This window comes from Neolamprologus multifasciatus, chromosome 5 (genome assembly GCF_963576455.1).
Source record: "Neolamprologus multifasciatus chromosome 5, fNeoMul1.2, whole genome shotgun sequence".
NCBI lineage: Eukaryota > Metazoa > Chordata > Actinopteri > Cichliformes > Cichlidae > Neolamprologus > Neolamprologus multifasciatus.
In genome coordinates, this window is record NC_140443.1 from 36,736,827 (window position 1) to 36,762,549 (window position 25,723).

The 25,723-nt window shown below is 41.0% G+C and overlaps 1 long non-coding RNA gene across 1 annotated transcript; it reads left to right on the forward strand.

The window, feature by feature from the left end:
* The first annotated feature begins 19,822 nt into the window (after positions 1-19,822).
* On the forward strand, positions 19,823-21,008 carry LOC146519251 (uncharacterized). Its single transcript, XR_014874086.1, has 3 exons — positions 19,823-20,277; positions 20,375-20,877; positions 20,969-21,008. It is a non-coding gene; the product is annotated as an uncharacterized LOC146519251 (long non-coding RNA).
* Positions 21,009-25,723: the final 4,715 nt, after the last annotated feature.

The window sequence follows — 25,723 nt, forward strand, 5'->3', positions numbered from 1 at the left end:
GCATTTATCTTAACTTCAATGTCTGATGTAAAAGATAAAGGCACACTGAAAGTGATATACAATCTAAGACAGGATTTTGGGGATGGAAGCAATCTCTGAAGTACAAAATGCAAAACTATCAAACAAAGCTTGGGCGCCTGGTGATCCTGAAATCTGTGTGAATTCCTTAAAGCACAAACAAGAAGGCCAAGAAAAAACTGCTGCCAACATCAAAAAACCAAGAAAGGTCGAGGTCTATTATGTCCCTTTACCCCTAAAAGGTGAAAGCACTGAAAGCTTGGAAATTGAAAGAGTGGCTCTACTCTCAGAAATCAAAAAGCGGGACAATGAAGCAATGATAAAAGCAAAAATGGAAATAACCTTCTCCCATAGACAACTAGAGATCGTGGAACAGAGGCCGATGATCAAAGACTTCATAAACAGATGGCCTGCCCTTTTCAAGGAAAGTGAAGTAAGTAAAATGCTTGTGTATAAATATAAATGGTAAATGGCCTGTATTTGTATAGCGCTTTTATTAGTCCCCCCTAGGAACCCCAAAGTGCTTTACACACCCAGTCATCCACCCATTCACACACTGGTGGAGGCAGCTACAGTTGTAGCCACAGCCACCCTGGGGCAGACTGACAGAAGCGAGGCTGCCATATCGCACCATCGGCCCTTCTGGCCACCACCAGTAGGAGTGTCTTGCCCAAGGACACAACGACCGAGACTGTCCAAGCCGGGGCTCCAACCGGCAACCTTCCGATTACAAGGCGAACTCCCAACTCTTGGGCCACGATCGCCCCCATTTGTATCAACAAATTTAAGTATTGTTTGTTTTGTCAGCGCTTTTAACTATATTACTGAATATTTTTCTGTAGATGGACTGAAGATTTGAGCAAAAAACCCTTTTGTCTGTATTTTAGCCAACTTATAATAAATTTAAACTAAACTTTGGTGAATAACGTAGTGGTCCTAGTGGTAAGGGTGGTGACTTGAAGCCCTTTTTTCCAGCAGCACTGCTCAGCCAAAACTGCTCAGTACAGTGTGGGTTAACACAGCTCAAATCAGTGTAGTTGGTTTTCTCTGCCAAATCCGTGAAAAACAAAACAAAACACTAGTTAAATGGTATTAGTTGCAGTCATCATCTTCATTGGAGACAGAAATAGCACAAGGTAAACAGTGTGAAGTATAATTCAGGAGCACTACAGCACAATAATGGGGGTGATTTTCAACATGAACCACAATGAAGCAGGTACTAAAAATTTGGGGGAAAATAGCGAATCGTGCTGTTGGAAAAGGCTGTCTATCCGAACCACAACCATCCGAGTCATGCTGAGTAGTGCTGTTGGGAAAACCCCTATAACGGTATTATAAGAAAAGGCTAAATTAACTTTGAATGCTGTTGTCATGGAAAAGTACACGTCAAACTTAAAACTCAGCTACAAACAGTTTAAGTCTTGACAAACTTCACTGATGGTTCAAATGTTTAGCAACTTTCAGTGTGTTGATTCAGCAGTCTGTATTTAAACTTCTAGTTTTCTATATTTATGTATGTTTTATTTCCAGGTGGATGCATGTTCCTGCGGATCACTACAAAACCCCTGCAGGCGAAGTTCTTGGCTCAGCTGGACAATTTAACAGACAAGCTGATGCAAATTTTTGAGAGGAGCAAAGGGCCAAAAGATCAAGGATATCATGGTGATCAGTAGTTTGGTCAGTACTAATGATAAACCCATCAATTAAATACAATCAACCAATTACATTTTTTTCACCCTTTTTTTTTCAGCCTTGCATTAGTGTGATGACATCGACATAAAGAGGGAGCATACTCCTAAAAGCCTGGTGAAGATCCAGACCTACTGTTCAAGGAGTATCTGGTACACTTATCACACTTTATTTTCTAGCTTAAATTTGAGTTAGGTTCATCGCACGCAAAATGCTCATATATTCAAATAAGACAATATAATTGTGAAATATGTATTATTCTTAATAGTCATTGTTGAAACTTGTACTGGAGAACACTTTTTTAGGGGACAGATTCAGCAAAAATTCAATTGTTCATTCTTTTGGTGATGCCATGTAGATATCTACTGCCTCTATAAACACGGTAAATGTGAAGAAAACATTCATCCATTTTCTGTCAGTGTTTCAATTCAGTTTATTTATATAGTGGTATATCACAGCAACAGTCATCTCAAGGCACTTCATAAAGTAAACACTCCAATGAAGTTCAGTTAATTATGTCAATTAGTAAAAAGTCTTCTATATAAGAAACCCAGCAGATTGCATCGAGACACTGACTAGTGTCACTGGCGTTACAGCAATCTCCTGGTTTCAGGAACAATGTGCCTAAAGCTGTTTCAAAAGGTTCCCAATTGTCATGAATTAAGGGAAATTGACCAAGCCCACACACACACACACACACACACCTATAGAGATTGACAGACCACGTGACTTTCGTGCACTGCATGCCGGGAACTCGTGGCAAAACAATCCAAGTACCGCATCAAATGCAAGCATTTGCAGCACCGCAAAACGTTCATTCTCCGGTTCCAATACCTTCCTGCTTTTTCTTTGCCCCCCAAAAAAGTTATGTACAAAACAAAGGAGAACAATGCCGGTCTGTACAAAGACAGACTTGATGAAAAGGCAAAGAAAAGATACGAGGAAAAAATCAGAGGAGTGAAAGGGTTAGACCCTTACGAGCACACAGAGTGGACAAAATACGTTAGCGTGCTGCCCAACTTTCACCACCACATATTTATAATCATACGCTTCTTGGAGTGAGTGCATACACTCATGAAGTTTAGTAACTTCAGGTCACTGCAACAAGCCCAGGTACAGTTTACCGACGGATGGGTACAGGAGCTTGAAATGCACCGTGTTGAACGAAAGACCATCGTACGTGTCATAAGTTCACCAGTCTCACAAATCATCTTCATAAATACACATTCGTTAACTGTTTATTAATTGGACCTTTGAGCTCAACGGTAATTAATTAGTAGTGGAAATAATTTCTGGTTCATCACAGAAATGTAGCAGTGACAATAATACTGTATGCTGTAATCGTACTGGGCAATTAGTGATACAAAACAACTGTTTTATCCTGTGAATAAAAGTATATGTTTTTGTCAATGTACCATGGTAATAACAGAAACGCAATATTGTGTCAGGACAATTCACTATTTATGTACAATAAACAAAGGAGCATAGCGACAGTTTCTGTTCAGCGCCAGACTTGCTTGTAACCTATATCACCAATTATGTTAAGAAAAATGACGTATTAACTACAACAGCAGACTGACCTTTGTGGAAATGTTTGGAGCAGACTAACCTGTGAGCTGGATGTTCTGGACGTTATATTTGGTCTTTGAATGGCTGCAATCCAGACCATCCGTCGCCTCTTTGTTACTTCGGAAACACGGCTCGAACAATTTCTCTTCAACGACGTAATCCGATAACAACCGATCTCTTTACCCGTCGGCTTCCCGTGGCTGTCATGCGGCTGTTGCAGTTAATAATACAACAGCTTCTTGACATTTTTGTGTTTCTTTTTATGTGCGCTAGTACCTCTTGCCACGGGTTCCCAGAATCCTTTGCGGTTTTACCCCTGAATGACGTCACATTTTCAATAGACACTTGAGGAGCTACTGCTCTATTTCAAGCCCCTCCCAAGGGGAGGTACAAAATACCTGAACCCAAACTAGTGATAGAAAACAGATTGACGGGTTTTATTCATGTTTGGAGTGTTTATAGAGGCAGTAGAGACCCATGTTTCAGCACAAAAGGATACAAAGCTGAGTTTTGCATAATATGTCCCCTACAAGTGAGAGAGCCCTTAAACCTGAAACCACCTGTTTTTCAGACCTCCTTCACTGAGGATGAACGGTTGAGATCCACTGCAGCAACTGTCATGGGTATTTACACCATCAGAAGAGAAGGCGTTCAGGAGCCAGAGGATGTGGGAGTTGTCATTGAAGGTACTACAGTTATGAACAACCTCGGTAGTGTCATCATGGCATTCATCGTCCTCTTTGGACTGATTTATGCTCTTGATCTGAGCTATCCAAATGACCTCAAGTACACTTAAGAGTTTTGTCTGAAGATTTTAATGAATCTGGATGGACAAAGGCTCAGTACAAAGATGCAGCAAATGAAAATGAACATGTTTGCTTAGGCAAACAAGACCCCAGCACAAAATTTGATTTTGGTCTTTTTATCTCTTTTGTTCAAACTGTGACCTTTTTTTTTCGAAAAATGGAAGTTGTCTATTTTTGTCTGCTGTTCTGTTGTGAATGATGTAACCTTTAATCTATACTACTATAGATAGATAAAAGGACTGTGGGAATTTAGCTCAAAAAAAGTTTAATGGTTGTAACCAGCATTTTCTTTTTAATTGCTTTTGGGATTTTCAAAGAGACAAAACAAATGTTGACAAGTTTGGTGTCTTCCAGTGTTTTAAAGTTGGTGTTCCCGTTCTTATAAGCTTGTAAAAGTTTGAATGTAATTGGTTTTAGAGAAGTAAAGTTGAAAGTTGAAACCAAAATACTCAATTTTGCTCTACAAGGGCCTGATATCCACTTACGAGGACATTATGCTGCTACTGTTGTATCGAATTTTTAAACGAATATCCTCATATGTAGCTCTGATTTTTCATAAAAACAAAAATAAGGTTAAAAAAAAAATCTGGTAATTCTTTGTTTTTACATTCATCGGGCCTGTCAGGTGTCGCTGTGTGCAGGCAGGAAAAGGACCCAAAGTGCAGACTCACAGCAGGCAAAAGTGTACTTCAAACTCAGCTTTTATTGCTGGATGGCAAAACGTAACCAAAAATCCAAATAAACTTACATAAACAGGCAGACAGAACACACAGCATAAATGAGGGTAGATCGCAACAAGGACGGAAGAAAACACAGGGCTTAAATACACAGAGGGAGCAATCAGGGATTGAGTAACAGGAGGGAAACACAGCTGGGGCAAATCAGGCCTAATGAAACAGGGGAAGCAAAGCCAGATACATTAACATAAGACATGGAGCTTCAAAATAAAACAGGAAACATAACACAGACTGAACTTACAGACACAGACTCACAGGCAGGCACTACAACAGAGGGAACAGAGACGTGGGACCAGGGCAGTCACAGATACTGACTGGACACGGGGATATAGCCGACAGGGAGACAGCAACTAAGGATTACACAGAGACAAACCATAAGAAAGAACTCTAACAAAAACCCAAAGACTAGAAATGATAAATAATATAAAAAACTCAAAAACCCTGGGTCAACGACCCAGGCATCCTAACAGGGCCCCAATATGCCCAACTATCAAAGAGAAATTGAAAATGCATGCCGTGGAAGAGTTCGGGTCTTAGGAGGTTAAGTTTACTTTCAAACTCTTCCTCCTTTCTTCATGACCCCTTTCACCTTGATGAGATTTCCAGTTCTAGACACTGAAGCATCCCCACACCTTAATACTCCCACCACTGTGTTTAAATGTGGTGTTCTGTGGATTGTATACCTCTACCTTCTTCCTCCAAACATAAGCAGCATCTCTAGGGCCAAAGAGCAGTAGTTTCGTCTCACCTGACCACAGGTGATACTTTTAGTATGCATAATGTTTCTCCAAGTTATCCTCAGCAGACTGTCTGGCTTCAAGGTGTCTCTTCTGCAGAAGTGGACTTTTTCTTGGTGTGCAACTTCACACTCCATTCCTGCGCAGGGTCTCAGTGATTGTCTTATTTGAGACTGCAATTCGTGAATTCGATTCGTTAAGTATTGTTGGGTTGTTTAAAATGTTCAGTGACTGGCATAATATGATGTGAATTGCAGTGTTCAGTAGGTTATCATTGTGAATTTGCTGAAAACCTACCTGCAAGTGTCACTATAAATATATATACACAATGATTCTTACGTGAAATCGGATTTTACAAATTCCAGTTTGTTTTCAGTCTTGCCTAGTAATAGAAAGGTGTGTTCTATTCAGATTTGATATTCATTTCAAATGTAAAGTAAGCACTTTGATTTTGTTAAGGTTAATGAATGAAATGAATAAAACTGAGTTGAAAAAACAAATTCATTTTGTCATTATTTTAATAATTACATTTGTTTTCTGGTAATTAAAATTATGATTTAGTTGAACTTAAAATAATCATTTCAATTCAAAAGAATATCTAGCTCAAATGAATGACATTGTATTCAGTTGAACCAACCAAAACCTTTCACATCTTATTAATGTAATTTTTTTTCCTTTTAAATGTGTTTAAAAAATTGTGTTCTACTGACACAATTTAATTAAATTGTCATGATGTATGTAGATTTGGTTGAACCAAAATAAATGTATTACGTGGAAAACTTGCCATCAATCAAATTGAGTTCATCCAATGACTAATTTTTATGAGTGTATAATGTAAACAGAATTGGTCCTAGCACTGAACCCTGTGGAACTCCATAATTAACCTCAGTGTGTGAAGAGGACTCTCCATTTACATGCACAAATTGGAGTCTATTAGATAGATATGATACAAACCACTGCAGTGCAATACCTGTAATACCTACAGCATGTTCTAATCGCTCTAATAGGATATTATGGTCAACAGTATCGAATGCTGCACTAAGGTCAAGAAGGACAAGCACAGAGATGAGTCCACTGTCAGAGGCCATAAGAAGATCATTTGTAACCTTCACTAAAGCTGTTTCTGTGCTGTGATGAACTCTGAAACCTGACTGAAACTCTTCAAATAAACCATTCCTCTGCAGATGATCTGTTAGCTGTTTGACAACTACTCTTTCAAGGATTTTTGATATGAAAGGAAGGTTGGAGATTGGCCTATAATTAGCTAAGACTGCTGGGTCTAGAGATGCTTTTTGAGTAAAGGTTTAACTGCAGCCACCTTGAAGGCCTGTGGTACATAGCCGATTATTAGAGATAGGTTGATCATATATAAGATCGAAGAATTAATCAATGGCAGGACTTCTTTGAGCAGTTTTGTAGGAATGGGGTCTAAAAGACACGTTGATGGTTTGGAGGAAGTAATTATTGAAGTTAACTCAGAAAGATCGATTGGAGAAAAAGAGTCTAACTTAACATCAATGGTACTAAGAGTAGCTGTAGACATCTGTGGGATGATTATTGGTAATTTTTTCTCTAATGATAAAAATTTTATTTGTGAAGAAGTTCATGAAGTCATCACTAGTTAACATTAAAGGGATGGTTGGCTCAAAAGAGCTCTGACTTTTTGTCAGCCTGGCTACAGAGCTGAAGAGAAACCTGGGGTTGTTCTTATTTTCTTCAATCAGTGATGAGTAGTAAGCTGTTCTGGCTTTGCGGAGGGCTTTCTTATAAAGCAACAAACTATTTCTCCAGGCTAAATGATGATCCTCTAAATTTGTGACACGCCATTTCCTCTCCAGATTACGAGTCATCTGCTTTAGGGTACGTGTTTGAGAATTATACCACGGGGTCAGGTACTTCTGATTAGAGACCTTAGTTTTCACTGGAGCTACAGTATCCAGAGTCATATGTGGTGAAGAGGCATAATCAGTTCACGTATATATATTGTGTTTCCTGGGTGCAGTGTGCCTTAATCAAGTGTCCCCTGGTGTCCACCAGTTGCAGTGTGTGTTACTACCAGTAAGTTTGGTAGTTCATGAAATATAAGAGCTTCTGTTCCTGTAATATTGAATTTTGTTTTAAAAGGTGTCCAAAAACAGAAAATAAAGTATTTCAAAAGACAAGGAGTATATCACAATGAATATATAATTTGAATTTATACAATTTAATTCATTCCGGGGTGAGCATTTAAATGTTATGTATATAGCACCAAATCACAACAGCAGTCGCCTAAAGACACTTTATGTTGCTGGGTAAAAACACAACAATAACAAAAAGGAAACCCCAACAATTTAATGACCCCATATGAGCTAACAGTTAGTGAGAGTGGGAAGAAAAAACTCCATTTGAAGAGGTAGAAACATCTGGCAGAAACATGCTCAAGGAGAAATAGCCATCTACTGTGACTGGCTGAGGTTGATGAAAAGAAGACAGCACAACATATACACTGTGCAAGAGCGCAATAGATACATACTAACTAATGATTAAATGCAGAGAAGTGTATAAACACAGAACGAGCGAAGAAGAAAAAATTCATACATCATGGGAAGCCCGCAAGAGCCTAGGCTTATTACTGTATTATTTGTCAAAACTGAGGGTTTTAATGCTAATCTCAAAAGCTGAGATGGCTGTTTGTCTTCTGAATTAATATTGTGAGCTGCATCCACAGAAGAGAGGCCTGAGAGATGAAGACTCTGATACCCATTCAACCTTGAAATACTATAGGAACCACAAGTACACCTAATATTCCAAAATTAAAATCTGGATTTCAAAGGGAGCCAGTGAAGACAAGCAAGTATGGGTGAAATATAGTGTCTCTTTATAGTCCCTGTCGTGACTCTCTCAGCAGCATTTTTCATCCATTAATATTAAACAATTATTGATGCAGCGGATTGAGATGAAACCGGGCCCAGAGGCACAGTAGGTGTCCCAGATGAGGATTGTGTTGAAAGTTGGACATCAACTATCAAGAATGATTTTTAATGAATTTTTCAATATGCAACCAGACTGTCCCAATGGCTGTATTGGGCTGTCCCAAAGCAATGTATGCGGGAGCGTGTATGTGTGAGTGCGCGCGCGTATATTGGTGCACGGATCTATGCTTTCGATCAGCAGAGTGAAGCTGACCCCCCACCCACTTGAAACGTAAAGGCAAATAGGCGGCGCGGTTAGTGCTACATTTGTGCAGGTAAAATTAGCGTTTGTGCTGCTACAGTTTCTGAGATATAAAACTTTATTTTATAGGTCACTCAAAGGTCACCATCGCCCCAGACTGCTCCAAAGACAGACCAAAATGGTCTACTTTTTTAGTGCTACGTTTGTGCTGATTTGTGCAGGTACCATTGGCGTTTGTGCTGCTACAGTTTCTGAGATATAACATGTCTTTTATCCTGTCTTCCTTCTCTCACCCCAACCAATCACAGCAGATGGCCCCGCCCCTCCCTGAGCCTGGTTCTGCTGGAGGTTTCTTCCTGTTAAAAGGGAGTTTTTCCTTCCCACTGTCGCCAAAGTGCTGCTCATAGGGGGTCATATGATTGTTGGGTTTTTCTCTGTATCTATGAAGCGCCTTGAGGCAACTTTTGTTGTGAGTTGGCGCTATATAAATAAAATTGAATTGAATTGAATTGAATTTTAATTCTTAAATCGGCCTACGCTGTATAACACCAGTGTCTGTGGCAGTGAGTTTCAGCAGCTGTGGAGTTTCGCACTTTGATAGAAGGCTGTCCACTTTGCTTAGGCTTGCTGCATATTAAGGCTTATTAGTTTACACTTTAGTAAAACAATTTAATCAGCGGAAAGGTTGATATTTCTTTTGTTACCAGTGCAGAAACGTACACAAGGTAGGCTAAAGATTTCATTTTTTTCTGTGGCAAAACTGAGTTTCATGTGAAGTGATTCACGTATACCTAAATTATTATTATTTTTTACATACCCAGTTGGCCTCTATGATTTTGTTTGAATTATGTATGTTCATTATTTTTAATGTAGCTGTCTCAGAAAACATAAAGTGTTTTCTTTCATAGGTTGTCATGAACTGGCTGTGTGGAGGCAGATGAGGACCCAAACGCAAAACTCACGGAGACAGGAACTGAACTCAAAATCACTGTTTTATTGCAGGCCTTAACACGAAACAGAACTAAACTGGGAATACTAACAGAAGATGGAGGGAACACAGAAAGCCACACAGGTTCGGGGAGGAGACATTGACGACGCGACACTGAACTGAGGGAGACATGCACATAAATACACAGAGGGTTAACGAGGGAAGTGGGAGCACAGCTGACACAGACAATCGTAACGAGACAGGGCAGGAGTGAACACAACATGACACATACTGACGAGAGACTGTCAAAGTAAAACAGGAAGTACACAGAGGTTCAGACAGGAGGAGAGAGAGCACAGACATAACGGGCTGGGGAAAACATTAAATGAAACACAAGGAGGGGAAACGAGGGCTCACAGATACACAGAGGGGCACACAGGGGCAATCAAATAAGGAACATCTTTAACAGAACCTAGGAACCACGGCATAAGGAACAAAATACAAGAAAACTGAGAATGCTGCGCCAACATGGCCCAGGACCATGACATAGGTTGCTACCTACGTGTAGAAAACTGAATATTCCACAGGACCTAGGCCAGGGATCTTCAACCTGCGGCTCTAAAGCCACATGTGGCTCTCTGGCCTCTCCACTGTGGCTCTTATAAGACCAAGTAAGTTATGTTTTATTATAAAGACAACAAGAAAGGGTTCTGTTAACCCTTTAAGACCTACCATAGAACCAAGTCTGCCATAGCTTATATTATATTTTTACATGTCGTAGTGCCATTTTTGGGAGCATTTCAAGTTGCTATACATCAATACAACCATTATAGCCCAAATTTTAATAATATGTCTGCATTAAGTGCATAGTGATTACATAAATTGCAAAAAAAAAGTGCAATAAACTACAAAATAATTTAAAATCGTTTTTGTTTTTTAACATATATTTCTAGTTAGAGAAATTTAAGACGCTTATCCCTCAAAACTGTAAATACAAAAAAGTTGCACAAAATAGTTTCCCACCACAGGAAATTTATTTTTAGTGTCTTCATAGTTTTATTTTTGAAATACACCAATTTTTATACACTGCAGGAAAAACGAAAATAAATATTATAATGCAAATTTGCAAAAAAGCAGCATATGCATCAAAATAAACTATTTCCAGCAGTGCAATATGAGTCCTAAGCATCCCAGAAACCACACAGAAAGTCATAAAGTCAAACATAACTTTTAAAAACACCAGTATAGGCTCGTGAGGCCCTGATGTTAATAAACTTCATTTCCGCGAAAATGACATCACTTCCGGTTTCGGGCAGGTCATGGCGGACGTGCGAAAGTTCGCGCTGACGTCTATTCCAATGTAGGAAATGTTATGAACAGCTGATTGGATCGGCAAAGCGTGTTTCTGGAATATTATGTTTTTGTTGCTGCAAGTGCTTTTTATGCAGTTTTTGCAAAGCTATATGTGGAAGGAAACTGTGACCGAGGACAAGCTGATGGCATAAGTTGTAAGTACAACTCCTCCGGTTTCATATGCAAAAAAAAATTTTGCGCTAGCTTACGTGGTTGCAGAGCTACCGGGATTTAAAAATAGTTACGCAAAACAGAGCGTGCCCGCTCCGACCGGTTTTAAAGGGTTAACAGTTTGTTTTTTATGAAATATCTGCATTGACTATTCACAGAATGTACAAGGCTTTTAAAAGTGATTTAATGTTTCCTAGCTTCAAATCTGTTTACTGTAATTTTCAAGTTGGTTGCCCATCTTTCCTAATTTTCAATTTTTATGGAAAAGACTCACTTAGCTGACTGCATTTTAACAATCACTTTTTCTGTTATAAAGCTTTGATGATTCATTTTCTTATAAAATCTAAAATAAACATTTTTATTTACATTTCCATAGCTTACACAATACAACAACTCATTTTCTAGATATTTATAGGCTCTTTCTTTTTTTAGGCTCTAGACAGGTTTTGTAGCAGCAGGGGGAAAAGGGGCCCTTTGCGCTGAAAAGGATGCTGACCCCTGACTTAAGCCACCAGGTCAGCACAAAACAAATAAAGAAAAATTATTGACAGAAAAATGGAACGGTTACTTTCAAGGCTACAGGTGAATGTGAATGGGTGTGTAAAAGCAAATATACATCAGACTGACAAAGTGTTAAAAGATTTTTAATTTAGAACTTTAACTTTATTTGCAAAACTGAACTTGCTGATGACACACATTAGCCATATTGAACACATGTAACTGTAAAGAACCAAATAAAACAGAAAATTGCAGGCAGCACTCATTATACTGTGTATAACACAGCATGGGGTTGCATTTTTTTCTTTTCAGATTCTTCTGTCACTCCATTTCCCAGGTCATCATAGCACCCCCACACACATGGAGCTCTCCTGCAGTATGCAGTGTAATGCCCCAAACCATCACTGGTCATCTTTCCATGGAAAGCAATTAATGCCCTCAAAGTGAACAACTTTCCTTGGAGAACCAGGTTGGAGGGAAATTCATTCAATGGAAATTCTGTTTGGTTTGCAAGGTCAGTATCAATCCACGCGATATCTCCAATGTTGTAGCTGTGACTAACTGTCCCTGCACAGACTGTCCCTGCCACGTAAGATGTGAGGTCGGCTGCCGTGCTGGATGCTCTGCCCCAACTTTTCCACTTTTTTTCTTTTTTCGTCACTTTTTGCTATATCTGCCATAATCTTGCATGGGCATCATGCAAAACACACAAATTCGCCACAGTAGAGACACTCTGGTTTCTATTGGTCTACAATACACGAACATTTCATCATGTTTAACTCCGGACCCAACCTGGCCAAAAGAGATCCTCGAGGGAAACGAGCCGGCATCAGGAACAGGCTACGGGCTCGCACACACCGCGCACCCATGCCCAGTATCCTGCTAGCCAATGTTCAATCCATCGAGAACAAGCTTGATGACCTCAGAGCCAGAACTAAGTTCCAGAGAGACATTCGGGACTGCAACCTCCTCTGCTTCACCGAGACTTGGCTGAACCCAGCGATACCAGACCACGCCGTGCAGCCGGCGGGGTTCTTTTTGGTTTACCGCATGGACAGGACAATGGAGTTGGGGAAGAAAAGAGGTGGTGGAGTGTGTTTGATGGTGAACAACAGATGGTGCGACAGCACAAACATCTCCCCACTCACACACTCTTGCTCGCCCAATCTGGATCTTTTGATCGTTAAATGTCGCCCTCTCTATCTCCCTCGGGAATTCACTGCGGTCATTGCCTGCACTGTTTACATTCCGCCACACGCGGACTCGGACACTGCCTTATGTGAGCTACATGAGGCTCTCACACATCAACAAACACTTCACCAAGATGCCGCACTCATCGTTATGGGAGATTTTAACAGAGTGAATCTCAAACAGACATTTCACAACCTTCACCAGCACATCAACTGCCCCACCCGGGGCACTAGGACATTAGACCACTGCTACACTCCGTTCAAGAACTGTTACAAGGGTCATTTGGAAAATCGGACCATGCCGCCATCTTCCTCATGCCTGCTTACAAACAAGGGCTAAAGCAGCAACCACCAATCAGGAGGGAGGTCGCTCGCTGGACAGACCAATCAGTGGCCGAGCTGCAGGACGCACTGGATGAAGTACTGGATGACGCAGACTGGGACATGTTTCGGCGCAGCTCTGATGACATCAACATGTTTACGGAAGCGGTTGTGGGATTTATCGGGAAACTAGCGGACGACACAGCAGAAAGAACTATCATCCCAACGTTTCCCAACCAGAAGTCGTGGGTGGATAAAAACATCCGCGACGCTCTGAGATCACGCACCGCTGCGTACAATGAAGGGCTCGTCTCCGGAAATATGGACCTATACAAGGCTGCGTCCTACAACGTGCGCAGCGCGGTCAGAAAGGCAAAGCGGAGCTACGGGGAAAAACTAGAGTCACAGCTACGACAGTGCGACTCTAGGAGCCTGTGGAAAGGACTGCGAACTATAACGGACTATAAACGACCAGCTTCTTCAATGATGAATGCCGATGCTTCACTGGCTGATGAGCTGAACACGTTTTATGCTCGCTTCGACGCCGCAGCAATTAAAACAACAAACGGCTGCGCGCGCTCGGAGTGCACCAGTGAAGAAAATGCATTCATCATCACAGAGCATGCCGTGAGGAACACCTTCAGGAGGGTGAACACCAGGAAGGCAGCAGGACCAGATGCAATCCCTGGCCAGGTCCTGAGAGCCTGCGCTGACCAGCTAACACCGGTGTTCACGGAGATCTTCAACCTCTCCCTGGCCCAAGCTGTGGTTCCCACGTGCTTCAAACAGTCCATTATAGTTCCTGTTCCAAAGAAACAACAGCCCGCTTGCCACAATGACTACCGTCCAGTAGCACTGACCTCAATTGTGATGAAGTGTTTTGAAAGACTGATGAGAGATCACATCACTTCTTCACTTCCTGCCACCATCGACTCACTTCAGTTTGCTTACCGGACTAATCGTTCCACAGACGATGCCATATCTCACCTGCTCCACACATCCCTGAGTCACCTGGACACTGGCAGAGGGAATTATGTTAGGATGCTGTTCGTGGACTACAGTTCAGCATTCAACACAATAATTCCCTCTAAGCTTTTCACCAAGTTGACGGATCTAGGACTCAGCTCATCACTGTGTCAGTGGATTCTCAACTTCCTCACAGACAGACCCCAATCAGTGAGGGTGGGAAAACAAGTCTCCCCCTCCATCTCACTCAGCACTGGAGTGCCTCAGGGCTGCGTTTTAAGCCCCCTGCTGTACTCACTGTACACTCATGACTGTGTAGCCACATCAGACACCACCTCCATTGTCAAGTTTGCTGATGACACTGTTGTTGTAGGCCTGATCTCCGACAACATCGAGACGGCCTACCTGGAGGAGATTAGGAACCTGGAGACCTGGTGCCAGGAGAATAACCTCCTCCTAAACATCAGCAAGACTAAGGAGCTGATCGTGGACTTCACCACAAAGCAGGCGAGGAATTACAAACCCCTCATCATCAGTGGCACGCCCGTGGAGAGAGTGGAAAGTTTCCGATACCTGGGTGTCCACATCACTCAGGACCTGTCATGGTCCTGCCACATCAACACCCAGGTTAAGAAAGCCCGTCAGCGTCTCTTCTTCCTCAGAAGACTTAGAGACTTCCATCTGCCACTGAAGGTGCTCAAGAACTTCTACTGCTGCACCATCGAGAGCGTCCTGACGGCAAACATCTGCACCTGGTTTGGGAACAGCACCAAGCAGGACAGACGAGATCTGCAAAGAGTGGTGCGCTCAGCCGAACGCATCATTCAATCAGAGCTCCCTGACCTGCTGTCCATCTACACCAAGCGGTGCAAATCCAAAGCTAAGAAGATTATGATGGACCTCTCCCATCCCAACAATGGACTCTTCTCACTGTTGAGGTCTGGGAAGCGCTTCCGCTCCCTTAAAGCCAAAACAGAGAGAATGAGGAGGAGCTTCTTCCCCCAGGCTATTCGGGCCCTGAACCAGGTGTAGGACTGGACTCTCCCACACACATTACATCACTATAAGACTGGACTCTCACAGTCTGGTTTTTCTTCATGCACACTTCCTATAATTTATAATCTCTTTCTGCTATTTGCACAATTTTTTACTGTAAATTTCTAAGTTAAATCTGTAAATTTTGTATAACCTGTAAATTGTAAATACTATAAAACCACTGTCATGTAATGGTCGGGCATTGCATTGCACAGCTACAACCATTTCACCTCATGTTATACTGTGTATGGTTGTGTGTGTGTGACAAATAAAATTTGAATTTGAATTTGAATTTGAGCTCATTTCCTGTGGTGCTGTCTTCTGTTTGGACTTCTGATGGACACAGAGATGGATTGGAGAGTGGCCTGAGGCAGGTAGACTCAGGTAGGCCACGTCCTGCTTCCACAGCAGTGCCAAGATGAGCCATACCAGACTCTTTGAGGACAGAGATGGCAGGAGAAATGCATCAAATGCACAGGTATTGAGCACAGAGATTATTGATTCCCCTAATCCAATAGGCTGATGAAGGTTTCCATTTTTAGGTTTTAATAATAACCTTCACTCTTTTGGCCCCAAAAGATTCATCTGCATGGAGCCATTCGGTACATGAAGAGAGGTAGGAAGTCCTCTTCCTTTTTTTGGGTGGAACAGCTAGGCCCCTCCAGTCCTCAACTGCATCTTCATCAGCCTGGGGAATGTTTGTGGCAGCATCAGATCCCACAATCGGGTGAGCATCCATTTTTATTTTGTCTTCTGCACTGTGAGTCGTCATGGATCCAGAATTGGCATCTGTGACTTTCAGTGATCCCACTGTTGCCTCATCTTTGACCTTTTCTTTTACAGAACAAATCTGCATATTTCCCTCAATGAAAGAAAGATTCAATTCAATTCAATTTTATTTATATAGCGCCAAATCACAACAAATGTCGCCTCAAGGCGCTTCATAGATACAGAGAAAAGCCCAACAATCATATGACCCCCTATGAGCAAGCACTTTGGCGACAGTGGGAAGGAAAAACTCCCTTTTAACAGGAAGAAACCTCCGGCAGAACCAGGCTCAGGGAGGGGCGGCCATCTGCTGCGACCGGTTGGGGTGAGAGAAGGAAGACAGGATAAAGACATGCTGTGGAAGAGAGACAGAGATTAATAACAGATACGATTCAATACAGAGAGGTCTGTTAATACATAGTGAGTGAGAAAGGTGACTGGAAAGGAAAAACTCAATGCATCATGGGAATCCCCCGGCAGCCTACATCTATTGCAGCATAACTAAGGGAGGATTCAGGGTCACCTGGTCCAGCCCTAACTATATGCTTTAGCAAAAAGGAAGGTTTTAAGCCTAATCTTAAAAGTAGAGATAGTGTCTGTCTCCTGAATCCAAACTGGAAGCTGGTTCCACAGAAGAGGGGCCTGAAAACTGAAGGCTCTCCCTCCCATTCTACTTTTAAATACTCTAGGAACAACAAGTAGGCCTGCAGAGCGGGAGCGAAGTGCTCTAATAGGGTGATATGGTACTACAAGGTCATTAAGATAAGATGGGGCCTGATTATTTAAGACCTTGTATGTGAGGAGCAGGATTTTGAATTCAATTCTGGATTTAACAGGAAGCCAATGAAGGGAAGCCAAAACAGGAGAAATATGCTCTCTCCTTCTAGTCCCTGTCAGTACTCTTGCTGCAGCATTTTGGATTAACTGAAGGCTTTTCAGTGAGTTTTTTGGACATCCTGATAATAATGAATTGCAGTAGTCTAGCCTGGAAGTAATAAATGCATGAACTAGTTTTTCAGCGTCACTCTGAGACAGGATATTTCTAATTTTAGAGATGTTGCGCAAATGGAAGAACGCAGTCTTACATATTTGTTTAATATGTGCGTTGAAGGACATATCCTGGTCAAAAATGACTCCAAGGTTCCTCACAGTGTTACTGGAGGCCAAGGTAATGCCATCCAGAGTAAGAATCTGGTTAGATACCATATTTCTAAGCTTTTCAGCGCCGAGTACAATGACCTCAGTTTTATCTGAGTTAAGAAGCAGAAAGTTAGTGGCCATCCAAGTCTTTATGTCTTTAAGACATTCCTGCAGTTTAACTAATTGGTGTGTGTTATCTGGCTTCATGGACAGATAGAGCTGGGTGTCATCTGCATAGCAGTGAAAATGTATGCTATGTCTTCTAATGATGCTGCCTAGGGGAAGCATGTATAATGTAAACAGAATTGGTCCTAGCACCGAACCCTGTGGAACTCCATAATTAACCTCAGTGTGTGAAGAGGACTCTCCATTTACATGCACAAATTGGAGTCTATTAGATAGATATGATACAAACCACTGCAGTGCAATACCTGTAATACCTACAGCATGTTCTAATCGCTCTAATAGAATATTATGGTCAACAGTATCGAATGCTGCACTAAGGTCAAGAAGGACAAGCACAGAGATGAGTCCACTGTCAGAGGCCATAAGAAGATCATTTGTAACCTTCAATAAAGCTGTTTCTGTGCTGTGATGAACTCTGAAACCTGACTGAAACTCTTCAAATAAACCATTCCTCTGCAGATGATCTGTTAGCTGTTTGACAACTACTCTTTCAAGGATTTTTGATATGAAAGGAAGGTTGGAGATTGGCCTATAATTAGCTAAGACTGCTGGGTCTAGAGATGGCTTTTTGAGTAAAGGTTTAACTGCAGCCACCTTGAAGGCCTGTGGTACATAGCCGATTATTAGAGATAGGTTGATCATATATAAGATCGAAGAATTAATCAATGGCAGGACTTCTTTGAGCAGTTTTGTAGGAATGGGGTCTAAAAGACACGTTGATGGTTTGGAGGAAGTAATTATTGAAGTTAACTCAGAAAGATCGATTGGAAAAAAAGAGTCTAACTTAACATCAATGGAACTAAGAGTAGCTGTAGATAATATTACATCTGTGGGATGATTATTGGTAATTTTTTCTCTAATGATAAAAATTTTATTTGTGAAGAAGTTCATGAAGTCATCACTAGTTAACGTTAAAGGGATGGTTGGCTCAACAGAGCTCTGACTTTTTGTCAGCCTGGCTACAGTGGTGAAGAGAAACCTGGGGTTGTTCTTATTTTCTTCAATCAGTGATGAGTAGTAAGCTGTTCTGGCTTTGCGGAGGGCTTTCTTATAAAGCAACAAACTATTTCTCCAGGCTAAATGATGATCCTCTAAATTTGTGACACGCCATTTCCTCTCCAGATTACGAGTCATCTGCTTTAGGGTACGTGTTTGAGAATTATACCACGGGGTCAGGTACTTCTGATTAGAGACCTTAGTTTTCACTGGAGCTACAGTATCCAGAGTCGTACGTAGTGAGGAGGTGAAATTATTAACAAGATAATCGACCTCTGTTGGGGTAGCGTTCAGATAGCTGCTCTGCTCTGTGTTGGTACAGGGCATTGACGATGATAACAGTGGCTGGATTATATTCTTAAACTTAGTTACAGCGCTTTCAGAAAGACATCTACTTTGATAAAGTCCACTCTCCACTGCTGCGTAATCAATTATTGTAAATGTAAATGTTATCAAGAAATGATCAGACAGGAGAGGGTTTTCAGGAAACACTGTTAAATGTTCAGTTTCTATGCCATATGTTAAAACAAGATCTAGAGTGTGATTAAAGTGGTGGGTGGGTTCTTTTACATTTTGAGAGAAACCAATTGAGTCTAACAACAGATTAAATGCCATGTTGAGGCTGTCATTTTTAGCATCTACATGGATGTTAAAATCACCCACAATAATTATTTTATCTGAGCTCAGAACTAAATTAGATATAAAGTCTGAGAAATCAGACAGAAACTCTGTGTAAGGCCCAGGTGGACGATAGATGATAACAAGTAAGACTGGTTTCTGAGTTTCACAGCTGGGGTGGACAATGCTAAGCATCAGGCTTTCAAATGAATTAAAAGTCTGTCTTGGTCTTTCATTAATTAATAGACTGGTGTGAAAAATTGCTGCCACACCACCCCCTCGACCTGTGCTTCGAGATTTCTGGTAGTTAGAATGACTCGGGGGTGTTGATTCATTTAAACTAACATAATCATCCTGCTGCAACCAGGTTTCTGTAAGGCAGAGTAAATCAATTTGTTGATCAATTATTAAGTCATGTACTAACAGAGACTTGGAGGAGAGAGACCTAATATTTAATAATCCACATTTCACTGTTTTATTCTTTGGTTCAGATGTGGATACTGTATTGTTCTTTCTTTGTGATTGTTTAAGTTGTTTGTTGCTGGTTTTTAGTTTGTTTTTTGTCTTTTTGGAAGCAGACACAGTCTCTATGGAGATGGGTTTTTGGGGGGGTAGCAGGAGGAGAGAAGCTGCAGAGAGGCGTGTAAGACTGCAACTCTGCTTCCTGGTCCCAACTCTGGATAGTCATGTTTTGAGGGGTTTAATAAATTTGTCGATATTTCTAGAAATGAGAGCTGCTCCATCCAAAGTGGGATGGATGCCATCTCTCCTAACAAGACCAGGTTTCCTCCAGAAGGTTTGCCAATTATCTATGAAGCCCACATCGTTTCTGGGACACCACTCAGACAGCCAGCAATTTAAGGAGAACATGCGGCTAAACATGTCACTCCTGGTCTGATTGGGGAGGGGACCAGAGAAAACTACAGAGAAAACTACTAAGATGACGAGCAATGAAGCGATCGACTCAAACAGGCAAGTTTTCATGTTTGAAAAGGCCGTGTTTTATGTTTTTGAACTCAGCTTCAACAGTGGCTGAACTTGCTGTGATGCTGGTGCTTTGGAAGAGAGGGACCATTATTCCTGTCCAGAGTGGCAAGTAACTTGCCAGTCTTATTATATGAGGAATAATCTCAGGGAGAAAGTGAATGTTATCTCTATCCCCGTTTGCTGCAGCAAGTGACCTGCTCTCCTCACATATTTCTGTTACCCACTGTCGTAGGTCAGTCTGGATCTCATCCACTGAATCCACTCTCTCACTTTCCTCTGTCTGTTCATCTGGAATGATGGAGTCTTGAGCAATTTGGGCTTTCAGGTATTTCTTGCACCTTTCTGAAGGAAGAGGGGCTCCAGAACTGTCATCACCTTCTGCCTCACTGAGGGCCACAACAGTGATAGCATGTAGAAGCTGTTTTGCATGGTCCAAACATTGAGACTGAAGAAGTTTTGCTAATGACCTGACAAAGAAATCTTTAACACGATGTGTTTTCTTCTTCAGGCAGTCCCACTGGCATATCATCTTGATGCAGTGCGCAACATCAACCCTGATAAACAAGGGGGGAGTTTGGCAGACTGGGTTCCAAGAAGGACATGAAACTATTCATTAAGATAGGACTTCAGATCAGGATGAGGAGTGAAAGCCTTGACCAGAGCTCCCAGAATTGCCAGAGAAAAGTCACTCACAGCTTCCTTTGGCACAGGTGCACCTGCACGAATCCATTCTGTCAACCAGTTTGCGATGGCATTAACATCATGTTTCTCTGATAGCAATTGCACCACTGGGACACTGGGGCAATTGTTTTCTGTCAGAAAACCTTGATAAAGGAAGATACGGCTAGATTTGCCATTTGGTCTCAGCAGTTTTTTCACAACTGAACCGGTTGCATCAAAACACACAGTTGGGGGAGATTTTTTTGACAATGTCTTGTAAACATGCATCTGTGTTTGACTCCAGTAGTGACAGAAAAACCTGTCCAGTCCAATATCTCGGATGCTACCACTGTGAGGAACACTATATTTTAACAATTGCAGAGATGCAATGGGGTCCTTATCTCCTAATTCCAAGTCTTTTCTCTCGTTTGGCTTTTCGCAGAGTGGCCAAATTTGGAAGGTGGCTTGGCTCAGGATCTCCAACATCTCCAGTGTTTCATGAGAAATACAGATCTGCTGCCTTTGCTGACCTCCATACAGCTGGTTCCATTCTGCCCTCACACAGCTCTTTAGCGATCTGTTCACGCAGGTTTCCAGACATGAACTGCTTGGAGTGGCCAGCAGGGAGAGATCTGTATTTCTCATGAAACACTGGAGCACCATTGGACTATTAATTGCTGGCTGTCTGTCACATGACATTTCTAACTGGCCATGACACTCCTTACAGTCGCCTCTAATGTCCAGCTAATTATTGGTGACAGCTGGATGGACCTTTGCTCTTTGGAACACAAGTGTAAATGTGTGTTTGATCTTCTTCCATATAAGATCGTTGATGATATGAGTCCAAGTGCCAGGCTTCAAAATTGTGTATTCCCGTTTTTTAGAAGGAGAAAACTTGTCATTGTATTCAACCTTTTCAGGAATAAATTTAACCCAGTCCTCAGTCCTATTACTTTCCTGATCACTGATTTCCAAAGCTGATCAGATGTTGTGTCTATTTAGCTTCACAAAAGTGTATAGGGCCTTTGCTGACATCATGTCTTCTAGCTGCTGACTCAGCTCTTTCTAGACTGGTGCAGCTGGAGGGGCTATTTTGCCATTTTGGACTACGGCCTCTTTTGAATTGCAAAGAATTGCAAAAATGGAAACCTTGTCTACAGATGGCTTTCGAGGCATCTAAATTAAAAAAAAAAACACACTATGATTATGATGGGGCAAAACATGATTTCTGACCTATATATACAGCCAGGAGCAACCCCTCCCCCAAGTTCTCCACCAATCTACACTTTCATATTTTGTGGAATTATTGTTTTTAAGATGGAGCTATTGAATTTGTGAGTTTTACTGACATGAGTCTGAGTGTTTGCTACTAAATGTACTAAATGTTTTTAAAGTGCTTTAGAAACCTTTATCTTGGATTTGCAAATTTGCAATTGCTGTATTTTTGAAAATGTTTAACATTGAAAGAAAACTCCCTTTGATCCAGACAGTTAGCTATATCATGTATTAACCCAGTAACTAAAACCTCAGTATTTTAAATGTAAGCTTACCTTTTTTTTAAAAAAAAAATTATATCTTTATTTGGATTGGACAAGAAAAAAACATCTGCATAGCAGTATATGAATAACATGGGAACAAAGTCCTTCTAGGTTTTAGATTAAGTCCAGGAGAGCAAATGATAAACAAATTAATCAGCGGGTGCATATTAACCTCCACCAGCTATTACTAGGAAAGTTGCTCGCATGCTCTCCCGAAGGAGATATATAGAACACATTACATGAAACTATAAACACAAACTGGGGGGGTGCCCATGCTGCAATCATGGTGAAAAAATAAGTAAATAAGCAAGCAATAGTAATAGAAGTAAATGTAAAAAAACAAAACAAAAAAACAACAACAACCAAGTAATAGTAAGAGCAATTGAAGTCAGCCCTCGTGGGGGTAATGAATTGGATCCAATTGTTCCAAATTTGGTAGAATTTGGCTGTTTGATTTCTTAACAGATATGTAAGTTTTTCCATCCTAAATATCTCTAAAATTATCCCAAACCAGTCATCTACGGTAGGCTGGGCTGGGCTTAATTATCTTCTAGTAATTTTTTTTTTACTTGCCACCAAGAGTAATTGCACCAACTTAATCTCACTCCTACGTTCCAGAAAGGGGACCAAACCCATTTATAAAAGCTTAAAATCTAAAGGTATTTGAACGTTAAAGACTGCACTTAAGGAGACCTGAACACCTATCCAAAAGTTTTTTAACTTGGGACAGTCCGAAAAGACATGAAAATGGTTAGCAACAGTCGAGCCGCATTGTCTCCAGCATTGCATATAAGCCCCTTTGTATCTCTCCTGATATGGAGTCTTGAAGTACCTAATAATATTCTTCCAGCCATGTTCCTTCCAGCTCATAGAACTGGACGTGGACCACTGGCAGTACCAAACATTTTCCCACTCCCCCACAGAAATAGCAATCCCTGATTCCCTTTCCCATTTATCCTTAGTGTATAAAGTATTATCCTTGCTGGCACTAGAGAGAGCTTTGTATAGTTTAGAAATAGATTTAGTAGGGGTCATGGTTGTGGCATTTTTTAGGATGAGGAAAAATGCGACTCAACATCACTGAAGTTGGACAGTTTGCATTCATGATCAATATATGATCTCAGCTGTAAGTATCTATGAAAGTCGTCAAACGAGCTTGCAAAGAAAAGCGTCTGGACTTCTTTAAGTTGCTTGAAGACGTTTCACCTCTCATCCAAGAAGCTTCTTCAGTTCTTCTTCAGTTCTAACTGACTACGATGACCTTGATGACTGAGAACCTTCACAGACATCTATGAAAGTTGTATTTTGTCAGGTTGTGATTGTCCCATAAGGCCTCAAATCTAAGCACAATATTTCACTGAGTAAGAGAGAGGAATGTCGTAAGGCCATAGGATATCCATGCTTTAAAGTTAGAGTTGTGTTTGTTTGGAATAAAATCTGAGTCGAAAGCAACCCACCTGAAAATTTTTAGCATTTTGTGTATCCCACAGATGTTGATTACCTTCTGCAGGGAGGGTGTGGGTTAACCAAGGGTTTCCCAGCTTTTCCAGCCGGCACATTAGACCCTTATCTGCCATTACAGTTTGTAAGGGGAATCGGTCCAACAGGTTGGACTCCAGTTCCTTCCACCTAGCCGTGTATGTTTCGTTGCACCAATATAAGAGGGGGGTTATTTGAGCAGCATAATAGTAATTCCTGAGGCAGGGGAGACCCAATCCTTCCTTTTCCTTGGGGAGCTTGAGGGTAGCATATTTAATCCTTGGCTTTCGGCCCTGCCAGATAAATCTGTAGATCCATTTGTCCCACTCAATAAATTGGTAATCGCTCACTTCTATTGGCAAGTTTATAAAAAGGTAAAGCAGTCTGGGGAAGATGTTCATCTTGATTGCGGTTACCCGGTAGCTGAGACTCAGAAAGGGGACCAGATTCCATCTGTGCAAATCAGCTTTTATACTTGCAGATATCGGCTCGTAGTTTGCCTGAAAGAGCCCTGAGAGGTCCGCAGTCAAATATATTCCCAGGTACTTAATTTTCTCATTAACCCAATTTTTAAATTTAAACTTTAAATTTCCTACGTAAAGCTGCAGAAGCTGTATAATTTAAAGTCATCACCTGTGTTTTTGAAATATTGACCTTATAACCAGATAGCTTCCCAAAATCACTTAAAGTAGACGTCAACTCACTAAAAGACCTCTCCGGCTCCCCCAGTTAGACCAGTACATCATCAGCAAACATTACCACTTTATGTTCAACTCCTGACAATGCAATACCCCTACTGTTATGATTTTGTCTAATCGCTTGGCCTAATGTTTCTATGAATAAATCAAAGAGAAGTGGCGAGATTGCGCAACCCTGCCTACAGCCACGTTCCAGAGCAAAGGGCTTGGAGAGATCACCATTCACCTTAATACGGGCTGAGGGTCAAGCATACAGACCTTGGATTACTCTAAACTTGTCTTGAAAGCCAAACTTCCCCAGAACCTTATACAGAAATACCCATCTGACAGAGTCGAAGGCTTTCTCAGCATACAAGCTTCCTATTATTGATTGAGTTTTGTTCTTTTGTATTTGAGTAGAGATGTGTAATATTCTCCTAATGTTGTCAGTTGTTTGTCTATAGTGAATGAAACCAGTCTGATCTAAATTGATGAAGTCAGGTAAAAACTTCTCCAGTCTACGAGCAAGAATAGAAGTAAATAGTTTGTAATCCAAGTTAAGGACACTGATTGGTCGATAGTTTCCACATTCTCGTTTATCTTTCCCCTCTTTTGGGATAATTGAAATAGTTGCCTCCCTCCAGGAGGGTGGGATTTCTCCCATGTAGGATGTAGTTAAATGACTTCAGCAATGTGGGGACTAGATCAGCCCTCAGGGTGCGATACCACTGAGAACTGAACCCGTCCGGCCGGTTTTAATCTGGAAAGAGCTGCATTAATTTCTTCCACTAAAATGGGATGTATTAGAAACTCATTTTGGAGACGGGGAGTGAAGGTAAGTCTAGAGAGCTAAGAAAGGCATCAATACAATTCTCCTCTGTAGCATTGGGCTGTAAGTACAGCTCCCTAAAGAAGGTCTCAAAACATCTGAATGTCTTCTAATTTTGTTTCCAGAATATTAGTCTTGGAGTCCTTGATTTGGTATATCGTACTTTCCTCTAGTTGTTTGCGTAATTTATGTGCCAGATATTTTGCAGATTTCCCTCCTGTCTCATAGTATTTCTGCCTCAAAAAAATTAAGTTATTTTGGGCCTCCTGGGTGTAAATATCATTAATTTCACCCTGTATTTTCCTGATATCCTGCTTTGCAGTAGGATTTGCGGTGTTTATGTCTTCCTGTTCTTTCGAATTTTTGCCCTTTAATTCTCTTTAACCCTCTGGGGTCCAGCGTATAATTGGCCGTTTTTGACTACTTTTGATTTTACCTCTATATTTCACCTTTAAAATATGTTTTTCTTGCCTTGTTTGGTATCATTATTTTCAGCACAAATATCTGAAATTTGAGTATTACTATATTAGCACAGTTGATCTAAATTCAGACAAAAAATTCAAAATCCGAGTAGAAAAAAGACATATTTTTACTGTAAAACCCACAAACATGTTTAACGAATAATTTCCATAACTTGAAATGCAAATAGAAATTGTACATTTCTAAAAAATTAT